A 20440-nucleotide genomic window follows, 5' to 3' on the forward strand; every position below is an offset into this window, starting at 1 on the left:
TATATATTTAAAAAAAGGCATTTTGGGAAAAAGATAAAAAAGTTGATTTTTCGGACCAAATGTTCAAAAAATTACCCGCGGAAAAAATCTGTACCTATATGTACTTTTTGACGAAAATCTGTACTCCGGACCGTACAGAATCTGTACCAAAAATAACGAAAAGATCTGTACCTTTCCAGATTAATCTGAACGTGTGGCTACACTTTTCGGGAGATCTATATATGGATTTATTTACGCGAAAATATATTTAAACGGGTGAGAATATATATGATACAAATTTTTTTGACTACCCTAGTTCTATGTGGTGCACTTTCAAATGCAAATAGAAAATAGGTTCTAGTAGGTTTTGATGATGAACAAATACAGACGTTTTATGCAGAATAGGAACAATTTCCTTGACATAGAATTACGTCTTTCGAGGTACAAATAGAGATTCCAAATATCAGTCGCGTCACGAAAATACTTCAATTTTGAGCGTTTATTGCCATGGTCAACTGTTTTGTACTTTTGAATTGAGTAGAGAATTTATATTTTCATAATGTTTTTGTCGAAAAAATATAGTTTCGTTCGAATTTCTGGTTAACATTCAAAAAATTAAATCTCAGTTCACAATAATTATGAAATATGATCGTAATTTTTCAGTTAAAATGAAAAAAATAGAATCGAAAACGTTTTGTTTTTCGAATATATTTCTTTTAATTAAATTTCGTACAAATTTATTCACTAGTTTATTTTGATTCTATTTTTGATGTGTAATTAAAACATTTTCAACATTTTTTTTTTCAAATATCATATGCATGTTGTCTTGTTTTAATTTCTTGATATGCTATGAAATAAATAAATTCTCGTTTCGTTTCAATAAGTTAGATATAGATTTTATATCTGTGGCACAACCATTCCATTTTACCATTCCGATTTTTTTATAACTAAATATCTTAAAAGTAACACCATCATCATCATTAAACACCGCTGAGAAAACCTCAACTGCAGGCGATGGTTGATTTTTATATTGCAACCATACAAACAGAACGGAAGACTTGTGATTACACCTAAAATCATCCCCAAACGGGTTGTGATGTGAAGGATTCTATTTTGGTGTGAAAAGTCGTTGGGAGCTGTTGTGTCAACAGTGAATCTATAAAACCCTTGTTTTTCAAGAACAATTGATTGAAAGCAAAATCTCGGACGAAAAACAAGCAGACGTAAGCTCAATCCAAGTTTCTCCGTGGAGAGCCCCAGAAAGCCGTAAGCAAACAATTCGGTAAAAGTTCTGGACCAAGACAGATTGAGAAAAACACTCAAACACGGGGTAGAAGATGGATGACAAAAAACGGACCACATTTGTTTTTGTTCTAGGTTTCATGAGATGGATTTTTTTTTATATTCTCTCCCTCAGGATCGGAGATCGTTGAAAGTCACACTAGATTAAAACGAGAGAAGTATGATTCATAAAATGAGACTCCGAACAGACGAAGCGAAACCGAATCGTGGGAAAAATTAATCTTCCTAGAATGGAACCGTTCCCGTGCTCGAAATTAAACCCCATTTCGGTAGTATAATTTAATTCTGGAGCTCTGCTGGAAGTGTGGAATCAAGATGGCTGTCGGGAGAGGAACCATGACACACACCTGCAATTAAAAACCGTGACATCACTATCCACGGCGGAGCCATTCGAGCGTTCAGGAGAAAGAAGACTAAGAAGAAGAAAAAAAAAACAGATAAACAGGTTGCGGATGGCACAAGACGGCAAACATTGAGATGTCATGGGAATGTGCGCAGCGAGCCGCTGTCATGTTCTATTGTATGCGAAAATCAGTCCACTTCTCCGCCCCCTCAGCCTGGTGGCAGCTGAAGATGATTGTTTTCCACCCGATGGTAATGGTTAGCAGCACAGAGCCATTCACCAGAAACCCATCCATAAAAACCGGGAGTTCATTGGCATTGGAGTTATTATTTCCGAGTCGGCTGCTTGCTTCCCGAAGGTGAAGAGGAAATCTATTAACTAAATCTGTTGAAGGCAGTAAACAACGAAATGTTCATAATTAGAAATTCATTGCTCATCACAATTCAACGCGACGAAAAAACAGGATCCTCTCGAATATGACCAGAGCTTTTTTTAACAGACACAAACACAGCGAGTTTGATTTTTCGCAAGAAAAACATCAATTGAAGAAAGTATGGAAGCCACGGAGCTTCCACATCGAGATGATTGCGTGCAAGATGACGACGACTTCAACGATGATGACGATGATGGTGATGCTGAGGATGATAAACGACGGGGAATCTATCGCCGGGGGAGCAGAGCTGACACAGTGGCTTTCTACATCCCTACGCCCAACTCCCAAAACAAACACACAGAGAGTGGTGCTATCCGTGCGAACCGTTTCACTGTTATCAGATATGAAAAAGGAGAGCGTGTGGAAAAGCGGAAAACTGAATCTCACATCGGACGGCCCTTTCGGAGCGGCAGGCACAGAGATGAGCAGTAGTAAATCAACCGAACGGGTCAGAAGGATTGAGAAAAAGTAAGAAAAACACACGAGAACAGGAAAACGGAAAATGGAATAATATTTTTTCCCATCTCGTCTGTGTTTGCTTCATTCATCGGTGTAAAAAGTCCCCCTGCGGCTAGCGGGGACATTTGAAGACGCAGTGGTAGTGGCTGCTGCACAGAGTGGTAGAGTAAAATGACCGGAAATTTCCCCGGGTGGTAGGCATAGCATCCTCTGCATGGCACACACAAACACACAAGCAGAGAGCCAACGACGGAAGGACTATCGTGTTGTCATCAGTCATAATTTTTACGTAACCCTATTTTTTGTTTTAGTTTTTCGAGTCCCACACCGCCTCGAGTGACCATGAAATTTTGCCCCTCCGAAGCGTTATGTAAAACGATATTGTTTCTCTGGGGGAAAGGAGGGCGGAATGGTTTGGAGACAAAACGTTTGTTTCGTTCCCTCTTATATTAATGTGGAATAAATTTGTCAGCAATTTGTTTGGGATACGTCGTAATAGTTGCAATGGGAATATATATGTGTGACAATTTGCGGAAATGTTGATTTTTGGGGATTGGTAGTATTTATGAAAAGAAGATTCGACTGTCCAACTGGGGTGCACGGTTGGGTGGTTAATCATGGTTAAATTTGACCCTATCAATTTAGAGATCACATTGTTGGTCGGAAAGTTACGTCGTGATTTCATTCTGAGATAAGATATATTTGTTTTGAGTTTTTTTTTATTTCTTGTATGAATAATATTGTTGCAGTGATTTTTTCTTATTGTTCTCCGATTCTGATTCACATTGAAAACAATTTTCGACCTAATTGTTCAAAATCTTTTACTCATCTCACCTGGAACACATATTGGAATTCTTAAAGCAATGGATAAATTACAAAATTCCTTTTATCATTGGATATTTATGTTCGTATGATCAACAAAATAAGAAAGTTTAGGTGAAATTTGGTTTCATTCATTAAAATTGACTTTTCAAAAAATGGTACGCTAATCAATGCTTTATCAGCAAACGAATTCATTTTTATTCCTTGTTTTGAAAATAACAAAAAAAAATAATAAAAACAGAGTTGGTAGTGAATCAAATGTATATTTTTCATAGAATTCGGCGTATACTATGGAAAATATATGGTTTTGTCTACAGAGGAGTGAGACAGAAGCTCAGGGATTCACATACCTTGGAAACGATTGTTATGTTTGGATTTAAACGAGTTTTCCCTACTCAAATTTTCTCAAAAGTGCCGAAGCAATCCTCTCCTAAATATTGAATCTAGTCTTTCATAGTTGAACCAAATTGGAACATCTCTCACAGGAATGAATTATCATATTGGAGTAAATGAAATTTCCGAAGCTCTCCCCTCAAGGGTCCTAACTAATCATATAGTGTAATTATTCGTTTTCATTAGTTGCAATATCAGCTACCAATTATCTTGGATAAGAAAAGCTGTTCAGATTGAACACAAACCTTTCAAATCAGTTTGAAGCATCTTTAAATTTGTTGAACGCAACTGAAGGAGAAATAATAAATAGAAAATCACATGTCATAGAATGTGGAAAGATAAGCGTTTCAAAGACTTCAATTTAATGTCAATACTCAAAAAATATGCACTAAGCTGCAATGAGCGCAGTTTTCCATACACTCTTTCATTGTTCATGGTTCAGTAATAAAGTTTTTCCGTTCCATATTTTCCAGAGTTTTTCAAACTAGTGTTAGAGTTGACAAATGGTTTTAGGAACATCTAGTATTCCCTATGAACATTATTTACTGGTCTCTAATTCTCAATGACCACTCAGATATATAAGCCTAAAATCATTTACTTCAGAAGAAAAAATGAAAAACCTCAAAAATAATAATTTTTTAAGTTTCAGCATTCAAGAATGTCAACTTGCGCATATTTAGTTGCATGCAAAACGGAATGGGTGTTTGAAAGGTTTTGTTTCTGAGAATGCTTTGTTTGCCGTTCCTAAATAAATAATAGAAAATACAAAAACATGATAACTAAGTTTCCGAGATTACGTAAAAAAAGTTTAAAACCTGATTTTTATAATACATTGCATGTTATATCTCGAAGTTAGCCTCAGTTGCTTCTCGACTAGTAATTTGTAGGTAGTTATTAAATTAGTAGTTAGTAAATTGGGTGTAAAAAACTAATTACTAACTAACTCCTTCGGAAATTTTCCGAACAATGGCGAAAATAGTTTTATGTTGGGATGACGACAACAGTTAAATTGAGCTGAACAGGAAACCGTAAAAATGTCAAAATAAAACAATTTCAAGAATATGGGCACAATTATTTCCTTGATTTAATCAATCAAGAAATATAGAAGAATGGCCAAGCGGCAACAAGGGGACTCTTTGAAAATCTGATAACCTTTTTTGGAGTTTGGCTGAGGTGTGCTGTTCTACCTGCTATACTATCCAGTTTTTTTCCCTCGGTTTATCATCTGTTCAGGTCCCTGCAAAATACTTTGAACGGAAAGTACATGAAGAAGCAAACGAAAATATCTCTGTATTGAAGGGTTCTACAGGAACGTTCTAGAAATCAAATGAAAGCTGCTTGATAGGGTTAACTGTATTTGCTATTGAGTTAGTTGGTGAAAAATTGTGTTAGTTCCGAAAAACTTACAAAAAAACGATGTTTTATTTCATCCCGATATTTTTGTCCACTTCATTTATACTCACCAATATGAAAATAGGCTCGTAGAATATTTCTAAACTAGAAAGTTGAAGCTATTAAATGATGTACATCCCATTTTCTTACGTTGATTTTTTACGAAGTTAGAGCTTTTCAATGATCATTTAAAAAATCTGACTTCGCTCTCAGCTCTGCTAATTTTTGGTCAAGTTTATATATAATTAAACAAATGTATGTCTACCTATAAATGTGATGTGTGATGTGATTTTTTTCTAAAACTCGAACGAATACTCAATGCATAATCAAACTATAATCAAACTTGCAAATTCAAACTTGGAAGTGTTGAGTTTGTTTTCCGATGCGATCTTCTTGTACGAAGTTAGAGCATTTAAAACAAAATTGTAAGGGGTAGTATCTAGGACACAACCACATATTTTCGACGTAGAACTACGCAATTATATTATACAATCCACCTGTTTACCACTTCGAATATTAGAATATTAGAATACATCGAAGTGTTTGTAATAGATTATGCTCTTTGTTACAAATAAATTTGATGAACATCCTTTTACGTTTGATATGATGGACTACCTAGGACTACCAAAATATATGAACGGAAGAATTGTCAAACGATCATTGTATTTTACATTTCCCTCTGAAAATAATTGCACATCTTATGTTTACGTAGTTCTCGAACCGCGAAAGTTCATTCACCTCTAGTATCTGAAATGACGATTTTCCCAGGCTTCTCAGTTTAAAAGTACGTTATAGGGAAACATATTCCGGTTTGCACAACGACAAGCGAGTACAAAAGTACTTAACACCATAAAATACCCCGACTTGTATGTATTTTCAAAGCGGATTCCCCCAGGCACATTGATTTTGAAGTCCGTGTTAGGGAAACACAGCTCAGTGGGAAAAAAATACCCCCGACTTGCATGCATATTTGCAGAGCGGATTTCCACAGGTACATCGATTTTGAAGTTTGTGTTGGGGAAACCGTGAATCGGGCCAATCAAAAAATGGCAGTTAGGGCGTTTAGATAATGCTTGACATTTTACAGTTATTCAATTGTTCATCTCATGAAAAATAATATTTCATTAAGTGTGATAGACGCGTAGAAATATTTCCTATCAATTGATGCAAACATGTTTCCGACCTATTAAGAAATGTTCGAGTTATGAGCAATCGAAATACGGGTAGGGTTGGCAGAACAAATGTATGGGAAAAAAGGAAGTTCTTCCAGTTTTCTTGAATTTAAACCGTTTAGAGATTAGCGAATTGTAATGTATAGCATATCAAACAAATCTTAGAGAATTTCGATTCGATTGGTATGCAAATCATGAGAATTCGTTCACAGTGAAGATAGTTATTAACGTTGACTTTATTTCATAAAAACGTGACCTGTTTTCTGATTTGGCACCCTTCCTGAAAGACGTAGTTCTACGTCAATAATTGGAAATTCTTGCAAATTGTCTTGTTGATTGGCAATTTCGATTATGGATCAATTCCATGCCAAATTAACCGGCCGCTATGATGACACTCTCTGGGTTTCTAAAACATTGTTGAACAGCTAAATCTTCAGGCAGAATTGCTTCTAAATTTTTTAATAATGTTTTTCTTAAATAGTCGCAAAGTATTAAAGTTCCATCACATTTCAAAAATTCATACCTCAATTTTAGTGGGTCCGACACAGCACTACTGTATCAGTGACTCCTTGATGCCGATAATGGTTTTTCACTTCTTCAGTACAGCTGAAAACATTGCATGAAAATATGCGGCAATATTGGGTTTCATCGTGAAGTGAACATGAGATGGATTAATATTTGTACAATTCAGACGCTGTCCAAATGCAGATCGTTTGGACGCTGTCCTAACAGATTAACGTTGGTAAAGTTAGCTATGATTTTTCGCTCCATATTTTCAGTACCAAATGAGAGACGAAAAACCATTCTCGTTAAACTTCCGAGAACGAAAGTGTCCACATCTTTTTCTCTCTGAAAAATAATTTTCGGTGAAAACGAAGAGACGAAAATATCAACAATACACGGTTCATCGAAAACTAGATTGATTGATTGAATATTTTTCGTGAATCCGAGCGAGGATTTCGATCTCTGATTGAAAGTAACAAAGTAGGAAATTCCATAAAGCAGCATCTCGCACTAAGAATGTTTTGTCATAGTATGATGAATAATGAGCGGATGTCACATATTGTAGAACTCTCATGCTGTGAAATGGACTTAAAATTTGCCATTTGAATTTTTCCAAAAATCGTAATCTAATCCAAATGTGATGACTTTGTGTATAAATACCCATATCCTGAAAGTTAGTGTTACAAGTGTATGAGAGAATCATGCCGATTCAAATTATATGAATGGCAAATAGTAATGGACTTCGAATCCATCCTGAATTTTTGTTACAATGATCTTCTAAAATCATGAACTTTACAAGTTGACAATTAAAGACAAACAATCATGAGTTTAAAATGATATTGCAGAAAGGTTGAGAAAAAAGATATAGGACTTGGAGGCCAAGAACAAATGGTATTAGAGAGCTTCAATTTGATTGATATAAACAACCAAGTTGCATTTTTTTTGGGAGAAAATTAATGACAACGCTTAAGAAAACACTAACTTTTATGTTTCTTTTACTTCTGAGATGTAACGTTTTTCCACTAATTTCAATATTTCGCAACAGTATGAAATGCCAAATCATCTCATCTCTTAAAACGAAAGCAACAGAATCGTTCCAAGTAGCTTATTTTATGAACGAGAACCATATTGAGGCAAACAGAGCCCAAAACAATTCAAATTTTAGCAACCCTGTCACATATAAGATTTGAGCATATGCACAGAAGAATTTATTTCATCAAGTAATATCATCTATCACCGCCTTAAAGCTCTCCATATCCTGTATCTAATTATATTTTATAGAAATGTGTAATACGAGAATATTTGATCTGATCGATCGCATGCCACACATGTTGAAATTGTATTTCTGAATCATATTCGGAAGTTTTCTATTACGAATGGTCACTTAAACAGTTTCAACTATATGTTTTTTAGAAGGAGTAGGCACATCTCATTTGTAATTCATCTGCACACATTAACCGGATCACTTTTCCACCAAATACATTCTTATTTTTTCAGTTTCCGTTGTCTGTCATCATTGGGATTACCTTTTTGGTTACTGCTTATAGTTTCATACACTTAAGTTTTCCTGGTAGCTTCGTAGATAGTTTCGTAATTATAGTTATGAAAATTGATCATGAATGTGTATATCCCTTATCGACTTAGTTGTCAAGTAAATGTAGAAAACATTAGGAGTGTACGGAAAATAAGTGTTACTGTAAACTATTATTTTCATAACAACATCTGAGACGAGACATGACAATAGGGGGCCGATTCCGGACCACTTTTTCTGTCAAACTCGGACCACTTGCAACTCGGCTTCTGATTGGCTGATGAGGAAAACAATTGACGAAGATATATATACAAAAATGAGATTTCCAAGATTTTCACAGTGTTGCCAACTATATTCAAAATGGAATAATAGTTGCATTCACTATTCAGTTTAGCGATAATTTCTATAATGGATTCTTTGTATATTTTCGTTTCTATTACGTCCGGTGCTCCGTTTCCGAAGAGAAGGAAACATTGCATCGGAATTTCCACCATACATCTTCTCGGGATTCTCTTGCCATCTAGCAAAGCATAATAGCAGCGGCCTAGCAGAGAAGAGCATTCAATTATTTTCCAACCGTATGGTAGTTAGCAATAAAATTAAGATTAAATACAAAATAACAACCAATCCAGCAGAAAAAATATTTAAAATCATGTTGGAACCTGAATAAACCATACATACCTACAAAAAAAAACCTGAATAAACGTAAAGTTATAATTTGGGAATGTATTATTTAATCAATATTTCAGTACTGTTAGTGTTTGAACGATATCAAAGTTGAATTATAAGGCCTTATCCCCGTATACACTCCACGGTGAAAACGAAATGAAGGGTATTCAAGATGACAACGATACGGTGTCGATATCTGGATACGAAATTAAAGGGTGTGTCACATCAAATTGCATCACGGGGAAAACGCTGTAGAAATTCGCCCAGTAGACCGATCCTTTTGAAAATTTTAGACAGTAAAATAAAAACTATTAAACAACTTTTGGCATTTTCTTTTTATTCATACTTCGAGCCCAAGCCCGTATGCTCGCACCTTCCTCTTTACCCCGTCCATAAGGTTCTGTACAACGTCAGGTTGTAGTTTTTTTTTTTTGAACAGAAATCCATTTTTTCTTGAAGTCCGCCTCCGATTTGACAACTTTTGGGTTCTTCCGGAGGGCCTGCTTCATAATCGCCCAATATTTCTCTATTGGGCGAAGCTCCGGCGCGTTGGGCGGGTTCGTTTCCTTTGGCACGAAGGTGAACCCGTTGGCTTCGTACCACTCCAACACGTCCTTTGAATAGTGGCACGAAGCGAGATCCGGCCAGAAGATGGTCGGGCCCTCGTGCTGCTTCAATAGTGGTAGTAAGCGCTTCTGTAGGCACTCCTTAAGGTAAACCTGCCCGTTTACCTTGCCGGTCATCACGAAGGGGGCGCTCCGCTTTCCGCAAGAGCAGATCGCTTGCCACACCATGTACTTTTTGGCAAACTTGGATAGTTTCTGCTTGTGAATCTTCTCCGGAACGCTGAATTTGTCCTCTGCGGAGAGAAACAACAGGCCCGGCAGCTGACGAAAGTCCGCTTTGACGTAGGTTTCGTCGTCCATTACCAGGCAATGCGGCTTCGTCAGCATTTCGGTGTACAGCTTCCGGGCTCGCGTCTTCCCCACCATGTTTTGCCTTTCGTCGCGGTTAGGAGTCTTCTGAACCTTGTATGTACGCAGGCCCTCCCGCTGCTTGGTCCGCTGGACGAATGAACTTGACAAATTCAGCTTATTGGCGACATCCCGGACCGAACTTCTCGGATCACGTCTAAACTGCTTAACTACGCGCTTGTGATCTTTTTTCACTGACGGAGCATCCATTTTTGCCGTTCTTCACCTTCCCGTCGATGGTTAGGTTCTCGAAGTATCGTGTTAGTACTCTGCTGACCGTGGATTGGACGATTCCCAGCATCTTACCGATGTATCGATGTTACAACTCCGGATTCTCGAAATGAGTACGCAGGATTAATTCACGACGCTCATTTTCGTTCGACGACATTTTTCCAAATTTACGAAAAATTGACAGTGAAGCATGGCCAACGTGATCTATACACTCTTATCTGATTATAAGCGAAAGCTGAAGATATAATTCCTAAAAATTAAATTTCTACAGCGTTTTTTCCGTGATGCAATTTGTATGACACACCCTTTAGTTTTTAAGTCTTACTATTCGGTCCGAAAACACTTTTAAATTGCTAAAATCTGATTGAAAATTTTTATCTGGCGTTATTTATTTGCTTGAAGTACGTCTTTCTTACTCTAACTAGATCTATATTCTATACACTTTCCGATATTCTCACTAAAACTTATCATTATAATATAAATTTATCTTCAGATACAATTTTTGTACGAAATTATTTTACCAAATGAGGAAAGCAAGGGTTTCCATTCACATTGAACACTAATTTGATACGGAGAAGTTAATTTTCATTCATAATTTCTGTTTGAAAAGTCATTCTGCCTGAAAATCCATCATTTTCTCTAACTCGTAAAACGAAATTTAATGGTGTGTCGTTCATTTCGTTTTGATCGTGAAGTGTAAACGGTAAGGCCCATAATCTCTTGATAAATAAAATTAACTTTTAAATTAATTCATGTATTTCAACATATCATACTCCTACTATCAAATCTACGTTTTTTAGTTTTCTTTATCTCTTCACGTTTAATTTTTTGCTTACCAAAATAACAGGAAAATACTTATTGTTCAAAATATGTGATATTCGGTTGAAAAATGAATACAAAAAAATGGTGCAGCTCAGAAAATACATGATACGAAGAACACATGTTTTTCATGGGAAAATAATCTTCCGAAATTTTATAACATTTGGCAACCTTCACATCTCGCTTCCCTGTTATCTAGTACTTGGTCGACGAAAATGCAGAAAAAAGAGTAAGAAGCCAGTTGTCACGTCTTTTCTTAGAACAACATCATCGGATTCACACAACACATGAAGTTTGACACCATATTTGTTTTGTTATTTTTTTTACGGACGATTCTATTGAATTATCAACGATGTAAACATGCGTAATAACAATCGAAGTCTGTTGCGACTCATGAACGATCGCAAAACCATTATATTTTGCATTTTGTTTCTACCCCAATAATGTTGTTGTATATGAACAAGGGATCATTTGTGAAAGAAGTCCATTGATTTCTAGTTGTTTTTTGTTTTTCATTTCTTTATGTCGTGCAATATTTCGTGCAACATATAAATTTGTTTGTTCAACCAGTTATGCATTAGCCAATAGTTTCTTAAAAAATAAATAGTTCAGGATTCTTGCGATTTTCTATCAAAATCCCAGCTTCAGCTTCGGAAGCATCGTGACTGTTTGCAGGATCGTCAATCGACTCATCTCCATGATTTGAGATCACTCCATCATCACAGCTCCCATCCGATTTTTTAGAAAGTACAGAATCGCTACTCTCGTTATCATCCTCGCTGAAGACCTCGTCAAATTACGAGTCACATCGATTAGCGTAGTACAGGGTAACTTCGATATAATGTACATTTTACTTTCAAAATTGTACGTTGTATCCAATTGTACGTTATATCAAAGCATAATAAAGAACTCAGAAACGTAGCTCATCTTACTTTATCGTGTTGCTATTTGAGTAAGGTTAATGAATAAATTCAACTAGAACACGAAGCTAACCTTTCTCATGATGTTTCCCTTCGTACTGTTGATTAAAATTTGATTTATTTAGAATCCGGAATCACAAAACAGTTGTACTTCGGGATTGATTAAAAGTACAAATCAAGTTTTAGTATCAAAATACAGATAATTTATTGTTCTTTCAGAAAAACAATATTCAAAAAATTATTCCTTTGGACTTCGAAAATGTGTACGTTATATCGAGGTAAAATGTACGTTATATCGAGTGACGTTATATCGAGGGAACGTAATAACGAGGGTACGTTATATCCAAGATTCCCTGTACTCAAGTGTATTCTCAGTGAATCGTGTTTTGACGTGGGACTACGTCTAACCGGAGTATATGGGGGGTAAAATGAAAACCTATACACAGAACATGCAGGAAAAAATGAAGATTCCGAATACTTATAACTCGAACATTTCTTACTGAATCGGAAAGATCAAACATCTTTGACATCTTGATCAATTGACAGGGAATATTTCTGCTCATCTATCGCAATTAATAAAATGTTATTTTTCATTAGATAAACAATTGAATAACTGTAAAATGTTAAGCGTTATCTAAACACCCTAACTAGCTAGTTTTGATTGGCCCGATTTACGGTTTCCCAAACACAGCCATCATAACCAAGCAGCCATGGGGAAATCGGCAATGCAAATACATGAAAGTATGGGGATTTTTGTTCTCACCGAAATGTGTCTCTAACACAGACTTAAAAACCAAGCAGTGTTGGAGAAATCAGCATTGCAAATACATGAAAGTCGGGGGTATTTTTGTTCCGACTGAAATGTGTTTCCCCAACACAGACTTCAGAAACAAGGTGTCTGAGGAAATTGGCATTGCAAATTCATGCAGGTCTGGGATATTTTTGTTTCGACTGAAATGTGTTTACCTAATACAGACTTCTAAACAAAGGTGTTGCAAATAAATTCAAACTGCGAGTACTTTCGAACTCGCTTGCCTTTGTGCAGACTAGAATATGTTTCCTTAACATGGTCTTCTTAGCCTAGGAACATGGGAAAACCTTGTAGACATTAGAAGCGAATGAACTTTCAAGTGCTCTGTAATATAAAAAGTATAAGTTGGAGTGAAGCCGGGGGTACTTTTGCACCCGCATGTTTTTTTGCACTCCGAAAAGTGTTTTCCTAACACGGATTACAAAAACTTGTACGAACATAACGCTTTGGTTTGGTTATTCAAGATTGCATTGAAGGATATGCCTTCATATCTTCTGCTCACTGAATTTCTGGCACTGAGTGCCAGATTCGCGGTTCGAGAAGTACGTACACTTGAGAGACGCGAACTTCAAATGGAAATGTAAAATAAAATAATCGTTTGATAATGCTTCCGTTCACATATTTTGTCCTAGGCATTAACCAAACGTAAAAGGACTGTCATTAAATTTATTTGTAACGAAGAACATAATCTATCACAATGCATAAATTGACCTTACATGGCATTTATTCAATCTCTTTACTCACAAAGCAAATATATTGAATTCGATAGAATCCGGAAATTGTTTCATTCAATCAAAATTTAATCAATACAAACAAATGATTGGTAAGCTAAGCTAGTCCCACGTCAACTTTGCGGTTATATCATAGATATAACCCACCCATTTTTTTATTCATCCTAGGGTATTTCTATGTCGATTTTGGAAAAAACTCAAATATACTTTGTTTGTTTCGGAAGTTCTATAGTTCGATACAACATTTTCAATATTATAATATGATTGAATTGAATTGACTTCTAAGACCGGAATACTTGAAGGTTTCGCGGCAATCAACTGTTATTTACGCTTGACAGATCATTGATGTAGAGACAAAAAAAAATGTTCCCAAATCGTAGTATTATCAGGTGTTTCGACAATTTTTTTCTGCAACTATCATTTGCACATATAAATAGTAATGAACAACGATTCAAAATTCTCTGTTTAGAATTGATTTGCTATGTTTTTCCATTTCTCATTCATGCTTGTTTGATTTGAATAGTGGAATTTACTTGAGATCTTTTAACGTTTTCAACTTAGCAGTAACATCAACATTTGGGAGCAAACAAAACTCACCTATGTTACGATGAATAAGAACTATCACAACACTTCACCTTTGGAGTTTCACCTTTTTCGCACACATTCACGGAGACAGCCTCACTTTTGGACGCCACTTGTTTGGGGGCTGCGTTACACCGCTTCGAAAGTAGAATTCACACAACACAACACGCAAAAAGAATATGAGCAAGCAGGTGGTGGCAGGAGAGTGTAAGGTAACGCAAAAACACAAAACTATAAATATCTTGAAACTTGAAGGGAGGAAATTTGAGCGTTGTTTCTTTCACCGATGTAAAGGTATCCTTCTTTTTCAGCACATCATTGTGGAAATTTTCTCACTGGGAGCTGGCCACCCGCGTTCGCACAAAAACACAATCTTTCGGACTTTCACCACGATATAATCCACCCAGGGTTAGAAATCCACCCCAATTCTGTGTGTATTCACTGCGGCAGACTTCAAGCTCTCTATCGAGCTCCCATTATCACCGCCAGATGCTTCTGGCGAGGCATCATCTCGTTATCGCTTCTTGGCTACCACCCCCTTTTTCACACTCTCTCTTTGCGATAGTATTCAATGGGACTGACCTTCTGTCAACACTTCAAACCACACATTCCGTCACTGAATCCATCATCGGAATTCTCGTTAAGAAAATGTAGCTTCCGAAGGCTGCAGCCAGCATCCGGCACTAACCGGGAGGATGCGTTTGCACGTTTTCACCGTTTCGAGAGCACTTGTATCCACCTTTCAGGATACTGAAGGATGCCTTTGCTCTTCTATTTGTTGTTGTTATTATTATTATTTTTGGAGGCACAACACACACGCAGCACTACAACATTCCTTCGCAAACCAAAAACAAAACGCTCCTCGCGAAAAACCTTCCAGATGTCAAAAGGACCCTCTCTTCAGCACTGTATCCCACGCGAGCATCATCCTATGTTTCCCTGTGTCCGGCCAACGTCGACTGGCTGACTGGCTGTGTGTATTGGTGTTCCGAAATTTTCGCAATTCTCGTCTTACTAGCGAGCGCTTTTCCGCATATTTCCACACCACACAGCATCCACCAAGAAGGGAGATTGCTCACACACGCACCCAACTTACACAAGCACAAGCACTGAATCTAACTTAATCGGTCGAAGGGAGAGGAATTTTCCTTCCACTAAAACTTCACTCTGGGACTGCTTTCCGGGACGATTCTAGATTCCCTACGAAAAGCGATCGGGTTATAATCCAGCATCCGTCAATCCGTCCCGCGTAATATCCACACATCCGACCAACATACTCCACGGTTCCACCTATATCGCACTAGACACTAGGTCACTAGTGTCCCTCCGGCCTCGTCGAACCCTTCCTGCACTGGTATTTGTGTGTTTTTCCGTGCACTCTTCTTCCTGCCAGGACGAATAACAGCAGCTTCGAGGAGGTAATTCCTCCCGCCGCGATAGATTCACTCGCACGATTCACGATTCCCGCTCACGGATCATCCTGTCCATCGGATCGGACCACGGATCAACACTCGCGCGCCAGGATCCTTCCTTTCCCGATGACACTAACCCCTCCGGGGACACTGGGGACAGAGACAGCAGGCAGCTTCCTGCGGTTCACGATTCGAAGATGAGAGGGAGAAAGCGAGCGACACACACCAAACGCACAGAACCGTTCTAGTAACCGTTTTTTCCCGCGGCACGTCGTCACGGCGTAAAGATCCAGCTCGTACTAACTGGCCGTATGTCGCGAGAGCCGATCTGAGGAGGACCCCTGTGCCGCCACGCTTCAAGTTGCCGAAGAGCACGAAACGATCCCAGGCACTCTGGTGAAGCACTCTCCCACAAAGCTCCCACTCTCACTCACCATCTCGCTCTCCGTCGCGCTCGCTATCCTTTTCCAGCGAAACACAACATTGCGCGTGACGGAGACAAACTCGAGACAAACAGAAAACGCACACGCAACGGAAGAGAAAAGTGTTGCGTCACGTTGCGTTACGCTACGTCACACAGTTTTCCCTCACGCAATCGTTTGGTGGTTGATGCTAACCGGTGGCGCGACACGCGTTTCGCGTGTGCTTGTTGCGCAACATCCCAAACGCACTTGACTTTTGTCGCGTTTGTTTTGTGCCCTTCATTCTCAACAGGTTAGGAGACGGCGAAGGACGGATCAAAACGGAACGACTCAAACGGATTGCCGGTATCAATTCCTTCCTCGCTTGTTCTCTCTCCCTCTCTCTCTCTCTCTCTCTCTCTCCGTGATCGTGCATTTGTCAGTTGTATGTTGGTTATGCTTTGCTGCCTCCCTCCCTGGTTAATATCTAAACGCACTTTTGTTTTTCTCTCCTCTTGTGACTGTTTCCATTCTCGAGTGCGTGAAGCGAAAAAAATCTATGATAGAACCTGATACAGTCCCTTCCCCGTTTCGATGCGGCAAACAATTCGTACGGATGGACATTTCAATTACAATGAGATGTATTTTTTTCCCTTCCGCTCTTCCGCTTATCTGGGCAACCGAAAAACGGGCGTTGAGAGAGCATTGGATCATGCCGAACGGATTAAAGGGGAAAGCAGGAACAAAAAAACCGTAATGGCTCATCGGCAGGTGTTTATGGGGGAGATTAGTCCGGTGTGACTGTAATTGATGGCAGCAATACCATACCCATCGGTAGGGTAGAGAGGTTGGAGTCCGCTTTGTCCGCTCGACGGCTCGAGGATATGCATCCCTGCAGATTCAATAGTGTTGAGGGGTAATGAAGGATGATAGCAATCGATGCGAATGGGTCGCTGGTTTCCGGGAGATTTGAGATATTGGTTTGTGGCTGACGCAATGAATATTGTACATTTCAGGGACTAGTTTCGCTTGGAATTGGTTTGTCCTGTATGGATAATGTTTAAAATTAAATTAATCCAACATTACTGCACATCACTTTCGCGCCCCTTGCAAAATTGCTAAAACCAATTCCACCCTAAAAAGCAAGTGAATTGTAATTTTAGTCTTTAAAGAGCCTTACGACAAAGAGTACAAAATCCTAGTTAATATTTTTAATAGATTTATGGAAAATTATACCTGTGTACCTTGAATAAAGACCCCACACTATCCTCTAGTTATAGGCCAGTAGTCAGCATCTTGCGAACTGTTGGATAAACTTCTTCTGAGTCAATCCTATTTTCCTTTCCGGGATGACAGTAAGGTTTTTTTTAATTTTTTTTATTTAAATCGTTTATTTTTACAGGCTCAGTTACATAGGTTTAAAGGAGCCGAACTCCTTACTGTATTGTTACTAGTATATATACATTTTTCCTTAATTCTAATGTTAATAATATAGGAAACCGATTACTCGCGGTCGACTCGAGTTTAGAAGGGTGACATATTTTCTTCAGGAAAAGGAGGGGATATGAGGATATATTGACAATGATCACACTCACACACTCAATCACACTCATCACACTCAATTCTTAAACCTATCTTATATCTAATATGTATTTACATTTCATCTTATTCTTAAGAAGGGATCCGATCTCTCACAAAGGAAAAGGAAAAGGAAAAACTAAGGGTATAAGGACAATCACACACGAAGATCGATAGCTTTAAGGAATACATATATTTGGGACATGTAATCAAGGTCTAACCGAGCCAACACGTCTCTCACCGGCACCATGGGCTGCCTTCCTCGGGCCCGAAGGGTGTCTTCTAAATTCGATCTGGCGACAAGATACAGCTCGCACGACCAAACAACGTGCTCGATGTCGTGGTAACCTTGGCCACAAACACAAAGATTGTTGTCGGCAAGATTAATACGAAAGAGTAGCGCATCTAACGAACAGTGATTGGACATGAGTCGGGAGAAGGTGCGAATAAAGTCCCGACTCAAGTCCAGACTTTTGAACCATGGTTTGAGGCTAACCTTAGGGATAATCGAGTGGAGCCACCGGCCCAATTCATCTTCGTTCCATTTGCGTTGCCAGTTAACTATGGTATTTTTGCGGACTAAAGAATAAAATTCATTGAAGGCGATTTGACGCTGATAAATATCGCCTTCAATTGCACCTACCTTTGCTAATGAGTCAGCCCTCTCATTACCCGGAATTGAGCAATGTGAAGGGACCCAGACAAAGGTAATGACATAACAGCGTCTGGATAAAGCACTCAAAATTTCTCGTATTCTCTCAAGGAAATACGGCGAGTGCTTTTCCGGCCTCACTGAACTAAGACTATCCGTTACAATGTAATAGTGTTCAACAGGTCGTGAGGCGACGCTGTCCAGCGCCCAGTGTATCGCTGCCAATTCAGCAATATACACTGAGCAAGGATTCTGAAGACTGTGGGAGGTGCTAAAAAATTCGTTGAACACTTCAAATCCTGTGGAATCATTCATAGAGGACCCATCAGTAAAGTACATATTATCACAATTGATATCCCCATACTTTGCATCGAAGATCGTTGGAACGATCCTCGATCGAAGATAATCTGATGTTCCATGGATATCCTGCTTCATGGACAGATCAAAATGCACAGAGGAATTGATGTAGTCAGGAAAACAAACACGGTTGGGAATATACGAAGAAGGATCAACCTGCATGGAGATGAATTCATGATATGGACTCATGAACCCAGATTGAAAATTTAGCTCGATCAGCTGTTCAAAATTTCCGATCACCAATGGGTTCATAACCTTACACCGGATGAGGAACCGAAGAGATAATAAATTGAAGCGATCTTTTAGTGGGAGTAGGCCTGCCAAAACCTCGAGACTCATGGTATGCGTTGAGGGCATACATCCCAACGCGATACGGAGACAAAGATACTGAATTCGCTCGAGTTTAATGAGGTGTGTTTTGGCAGCTGATTGAAAACAGAAACTGCCATACTCCATCACTGAGAGGATAGTTGTTCGATACAACATTATAAGATCTTCGGGATGGGCTCCCCACCATGTGCCGGTAATTGTACGGAGAAAGTTTATTCTTTGTTGACATTTTTTACTCAGATACCTAATATGCGCCCCCCAAGTACATTTGGAGTCGAACCAGACCCCAAGATACTTGAATGACATAGCATGAGTGATCGGTTTACCCAAAAGTTGAAGCTTTGGTTTTGCTGGTCTATGCTTCCTAGAAAAAACCACCATCTCTGTTTTCTCCGTGGAGAATTCGATCCCTAGCTCAATGGTCCAGGTTGAAAAATTGTTCAAAGTATCTTGTAAGGGTTCTTGCAGGTCGGATTCGTTTGATCCTACGACAGACACCACTCCATCATCTGCAAGTTGTCTTAGGCTGCAATTTTGTGTAAGGCAATTGTCGATGTCGCTTACATAGAAGTTGTACAAAAGGGGGCTTAAACATGAGCCCTGGGGGAGTCCCATGTAGGAGACCCGACTTACTGTCGAATCCCCGTGAGAAAAATTCAAATGTTTCTCACAAAGCAAGTTATATAAAATATTATTCAATAGAGGCGGCAGACCCCGAGAGTGTAATTTGTCTGACAAAACCTCTATTGAAACAGAATCAAAGGCCCCCTTTATGTCCAAGAATACTGAAGCCATTTGTTTTTTTTTCCGGCGTAAGCCATTTGAATTTCTGAAGAAAGCAACGCAAGATAAACATTCGTCCCCTTGCCCCTGCGGAACCCATATTGTGTATCTGAGAGTAGGCCATTCGTTTCAACCCATCGATCAAGGCGAAACAAGATCATTTTCTCCAACAATTTCCGTATACAAGACAGCATTGCTATTGGGCGGTACGAATTGAAGTCGGACGCGGGTTTTCCGGGTTTTTGAATAGCTATAACTCGTACTTGTCTCCAATCATCTGGAACAACATTATGTTCCAGAAACCGATTGAATAAATTCAACAAGCGATGTTTCGCCACATCAGGGAGGTTTTTCAACAAGTTGAACTTAATTCGATCCGATCCCAGAGCAGAATTGTTACATGAAAGGAGAGCAAGAGAGAATTCTACCATCGAAAACTCAGAATCAAGATCGCACCTATCTTGTGGTATATCTCGAACAATTTTTTGCACGGGAGCGGAATCGGGACAAACCTTTCGTGCAAAATTAAAAATACATCGATGTGAATATTCTTCGCTTTCATTCGTTGAAGAGCGATTTCTCATGTTTCGAGCCACTTTCCATAATTTTTTCATTGACATTTCTCGTGACAAACCTCCCACGAAATTTCGCCAATAAGCACGTTTTTTCCCTTTGATCATATTTTTGAACTGATTCTCAAGGTCTAAATACGCTTAAAAATTTTCAGGGGTTCCACGTTTCCGAAAAGCTTTAAATGCATTCGATTTATCCTGATAAAGCTTGGAACACTGGCTATCCCACCATGGATTGGGAGGCCTCCGGCGAATGGTGGAACCTGGGATGGGTTTCGTTTGAGCGCG

At 38.7% G+C, this 20440-nt stretch overlaps 1 protein-coding gene across 7 annotated transcripts in view; it reads right to left on the bottom strand.

Moving 5' to 3' along the window:
• Positions 1-15766, bottom strand: part of LOC129764239 (nephrin) — a 629638-nt gene extending 613872 nt beyond the window's left edge. For all 7 annotated transcript variants that reach the window (XM_055763127.1, XM_055763125.1, XM_055763126.1 and 4 more), the window contains exon 1: positions 14083-15766. The gene's annotated coding sequence lies outside the window, so the exon portion shown is untranslated. The remainder of the gene's footprint in view (positions 1-14082) is intronic.
• Between the last annotated feature and the right edge of the window lie 4674 nt (positions 15767-20440).

Source organism: Toxorhynchites rutilus, chromosome 2, assembly GCF_029784135.1.
Source record: "Toxorhynchites rutilus septentrionalis strain SRP chromosome 2, ASM2978413v1, whole genome shotgun sequence".
Classification (NCBI taxonomy): Eukaryota; Metazoa; Arthropoda; class Insecta; order Diptera; family Culicidae; genus Toxorhynchites; species Toxorhynchites rutilus.